At 39.4% G+C, this 4,844-nt stretch overlaps 1 long non-coding RNA gene across 1 annotated transcript; it reads left to right on the top strand.

The window, feature by feature from the left end:
- Window positions 1–1,797: 1,797 nt before the first annotated feature.
- LOC131676468 (uncharacterized) lies at window positions 1,798–2,982 on the top strand. The gene is made up of 3 exons (XR_009303193.1): window positions 1,798–2,097; window positions 2,231–2,506; window positions 2,566–2,982. It is a non-coding gene; the product is annotated as an uncharacterized LOC131676468 (long non-coding RNA).
- Window positions 2,983–4,844: the final 1,862 nt, after the last annotated feature.

The raw sequence follows: 4,844 nt of genomic DNA, 5'->3' as shown, positions 1-4,844 counted from the left end.
AAAACTTTATTTAAGACTTTTTGGTGGTATCCAACGGGAAAAACTGATTGAAATGGCCGGTACTTACCGTGAAAGCAATTATGTGAAAAAAATTCAACCCGAGGCAGGATTCAAACCCGCAACCTTCGAGACTCCGGCCCAATGCACTAACCCTTAATCAAATTTGTTAGTTGGGCAGAAGATTGTATATCGAATTATTTTGTATATCGAATTCGATTCTTTACTGGTCACATTTTTAACTATTGTCAAAACCAATTTGATTTTTTGATTGAACCATACAAAACCAACCCGCACTTCACGAATGTGGTAAATATCATCAGTAGCAGAACTGTCTGAAAGGAATCACTCATTTTGAGAAACAAAACAATCACCTCAATGTGACGCACTGTGCTTTGTATACTGCGGGGAGGCATGCCATGTTTGTGTAATAATAAGCGCTAGTGTTAATAAATAACATCGCTCTCGAACCACTGCGAATATAGAATATCAGATCAGCAAGCGCAGAGCAATCATGATGTAAACAAAAAAGGAAATCGTCTGCGTCTCACGGTGCCTGCTTGGATTACTCGTTCGATTGAATAGAACAGTCGACAGATTGTACTGACAGATCGATTAGTGGCGCGGTTTACCAAGGAAAGAAACACGCGCTACCGTCGATTGAGCTGTCAGCTTCGATTGATCGTGAAAGGTTGGTTGGTTTGTTTATGTGTCCACTTGGATCGTTTCCGGTCCTGGTTGCGTTCGTGCAAAGTATCCAGCATAGAGATTGTAATATTCAAATAGCGGACTGGTGGACAGTCCAGGGCTTCACTCGATTGGACAAACGTGTGACAATTCTAACTTTACGATAATCAACCAGCAACCTTTTTTGCCGTGCGTCGTCTCCAGCTGAAATCGAGCCGAGGGGCGCCTTCTCACCGCAGGTAGTTATTCGTCGTTGTCGAACCGTCCCGTCGCGACGCGGGCGACCGGAGTAATGTCAATGCAAATAATATCCTCGCTGGTTGCGCTTGCAACTCGCCCGTGTGATTATCGCTATTAAATTAATTTTCCAGTCAAGTAACTATAATCGTGGAATAGGTTTACAATCGAGCTTCGATTATGTGAGGCTAGATTCATGCAACGTTTCAATTCTTTAGCTTGTTGTTCGTGCGGTTTGGGGATGATAGCGTTTGCGGCCGGTGAGGAAAAGTATAACCGCATTCTGGTACACGTGCTTTGTTTGGTTGTAGAGCTTGTAAACCGTTGCGGATGAGTTCAGTTACATATTTTATAATAGTTTTCGAGACCGTGCTTTGATTGAGCAAAAGCCGCGAATAGTTAAAAGGCAGTTAGATACTAATAAATTACAGTCGTGGTCCGCTGGTTAGACAGTTTTAAACTAGCCTGATTTTCAGTTAGTCCTTAGTCAATTTGACCATTGTCCTACTAAAAACACAGCAGCTCATGTCAAATTAATTTTGATAATCAAACAGACAATAGTTAAAGATTTGAGTAGATCCATTCTACACTACTATCATCCCCTTTGGTAGCCCCCCTCTTATATCTAATGTTAGCCATTTTTCAGTTGCCGCGGATGGTTCGCCTTCAAAGTTCTAGCTGTAGCAGGCGTTGCTTTGTGTGGTCCAGAATCAGGCCAACGACACGACGTACCACTCTATGAAAAGTTAAATGAAAAAAGTGTCCATTGCCATTCCCATCAAGTTACTGGAGCATTGCATTACCCCTCGGAAATCACAAAATACAAATTTTCGAGCAACACTGTGTTGTTATTGTTTACTGCATAGGAAATTGGTTACCATGCCATTTCTTGCGCCATTCTGTTAGTGAAAAAAATGGAATAACATCTTGGAAACGAGTGCGGAGTAAATTATTAGTCTATTTCCAACCCACAAATGGAAATTATTCCGAGGAGAAACATTCGTGAACCTTGTGATTACTCCTTACCACTTAAGTGGGTTTCTCCCGGACTATCAAAAAGGACAGCTTTAGTTTGTGGTAAATTTAGTCCGATGGGGGTCATTATGCATTGACGGGACCACCAAAACAGCATTATTTCCGCGGGACGCATCTTTAGTCATCGTGGGAATTTAGCAGGTATTTTACTTTTCAATAAGTTCGCAGAGATTCAAACGAAATTACATTAGTTTTTTTCTGAGAGGCATTTAAATTGAATTTAATGCGAAGCCGTCTTTAGCACATAAGATTAAACTACTTGGTTCTCTCATAGCTACACCCAATAATATCCGTGGTGACACTGCCAAGGTAATGGAGACTAGACGAGTCTGAAAATCAACGCTTGGAGGAACAGTCTGATGAAACGATAGTATTTGTTAGCCTTCAGGACTTTACAAAGAAGTGCGTCGTTCGATCCTTAAGCATACCAAAGAATGTTAATTTGATGGTATGCATACCATTCGGACAACGCTTACATTGACGATAGCAAAAGTGTTGCTGTCGAATGTTCCATGAAGTAAATTCCTTAGTTTTCTGGGAAGGTGTCATCGTAAGTAACATTGATAGAAAAAAATCTCCGATTGTTGATTTGTTTCGTTTTGCTAACAGATGCTGTTACTCGTTCGAATAATTCTAGTTCTTATGTACTGGGAAAACCAATTGAACATACCGTTGCACAACGTGCTATCGGCATTAAGGGCCGATTTCTTCACCTTCGCCCAACTTTTAAACCAGGCTCACCAGTACGTTTAGACCTGGCTTAAGCACTAAGCGAGGGTGAAGAAATCGGCCCTAAGTGACTCTCCTTAGCAATGTTCAGAGGAATGCTGCTGACTCGAAGCGCACGACGGTTCATCATTTAGTGAACGCAAAGTTTGGAGTATGGTGACGACCGGTGGCAGTATCTTAAGAAGCCCAGCCGGAATTCAGGCTGGCTCTAGTTAAACTCGGTTGTGTCACTGGAGCTGAAGTATTTTCTCAGTAGATTTAATGGGATAGTGCAGGTGGCAAGTAAAAGGCAATGAAGAAGGCAAATGTTTGGCAGCTAATTAAACTGTTGCTGTTCTAAATAAATTTCTTTTTCTCCTAAGCCGACGAACTACGAACATCAAATTCCATCAGTTGATGCGTGTAAGTGTTGTTGGTTGATAAGAAACTTTTTCGGACTCTAGACATCAGATTTCGTTGTGCCTTATTGTTTAGCAGAGCGGTCGGTTGGTTCAGCCATAAGTTAATATTAGCAATGCGAGGGTGGATCCAGGGGACGTTTCTGAACTCCTCCATAACATTCAACTTGTGAAATTTTAAATGGATATCTTTCGGTAACTTATGAGATACCACAATACTGATAGTTAACACGATACATTTTGTTTTATTTATGTTCCACTAATTTTCGTTAAATTGAGTCACTGCTATCATTAGGTTCAGACCCGATCCCTCAATTTGTTTTCTGGATCCGTCCCTATAGCAATGAAGATGACAATTGTACCATATCTCAACTACACTAAGGCAAATGGCATAGCGAAATTCATAAGATTTATCTCATGAAGACTAGAAAAATAACAAAACTATGTTTTCATAAGTTTAATATGAAAAACTTACGACTTATATGATTACCTTAACATTTTATAAGTTATTGCATATGCCAGTCGTTCGAGTTTCATACGAGCATCTTATGATTCTCATAAACATAAGAGAAATGTATAGTATTGTCTTATGATAATTCAAAGATGCCTTATGGAACATGAAATCATAGCAAACCAATTTGACCAAATAAATGTCGTTTCATAAAAAAAATCTTATGATTTACATACGTGCTACTTGTGGCTAAAAATTATACGATATTCCTATGAAATTCGCTGTATTTTTTGCCTGAGTGTATGACAGCGTCATCGAAGTTAGGTACAGAGACCGGAATGCCTGAATTATCTTCAGTCCACTTCCGCACAATGGTAATATTTTCTGAATTATATTTTGCATATCATTAGTCGCTGCTGCCCATTTAAACACTATCCACAGCCCCTGTTTAAAAGTTTGAGAAAACGAGTGGATCGCAGGTTTGCTTTTGAGGTGCCACCACCCGACCAATATCCATCGTGCTGGTAAAAAAATAAATTTAAAACTCTTGCACAAAAGTTGCTAATCTAGATATTTTCATTAAAATGTACAAGTAATTTCTAGATATAGACTGATTTAATGAAATTCACTTGTTCATTAATCGGATTCAATCAGCAACTTTCAACCACCACGTCGTGCACGAAAAAAACAGAGGCATGCCAATCAAAGCTCCGTGCCCAAAGAACCAGTTCCCATCGGCTGGCTAGTACGTAAATTTTGTCAATCTGTTGCAATGAATCCCATTCGAAAATTTTCATACCTGCAAAGAACTGAACAATATATCAAGATTTTGCGACATGCTATTCGAATACCTTTGAAGCTTTCGCCGTATTAAATTCGATGACACTAAAATTATTGTGCTCCTTTTCATTCGAATAATTTCGGGAATTTTTCGATTGTGATTTTTTTTTTGTTATTTAAAAATGAGTGACAGTAACCAGGAGAAGCAATGGTAACTATAGGAGCAACAGATTGTTAAAAGAAAATAACAGACTCATAAGTGCTGCTAGTTTCATGCATTTTCTAACCAAAAGTCATATTTGACATTACCAGTTACCTGAGTCACTGAGGGGTAGTCGGATGTTCGATGCAGTTTTGAAATGCCAGTGTCTAGTCGTGTCGTTGATCAGGCCGCAGAAAGCGTTGGACAGTTAGAATTTGTTGTCTGTGCATTAGGTGGACCCAAAACTTTAAAAACTTTATTTTGCGATGTTTTGGGTTTTTAGTGAAATTTTTGGGTTTTCTTTCAGGTAACTGTCGCATTTTATTAG

Source organism: Topomyia yanbarensis, chromosome 1, assembly GCF_030247195.1.
Source record: "Topomyia yanbarensis strain Yona2022 chromosome 1, ASM3024719v1, whole genome shotgun sequence".
NCBI lineage: Eukaryota > Metazoa > Arthropoda > Insecta > Diptera > Culicidae > Topomyia > Topomyia yanbarensis.
The sequence above is the reverse complement of the archived record's forward strand: the minus strand, read 5'-3'. Positions and strand labels throughout refer to the sequence as shown.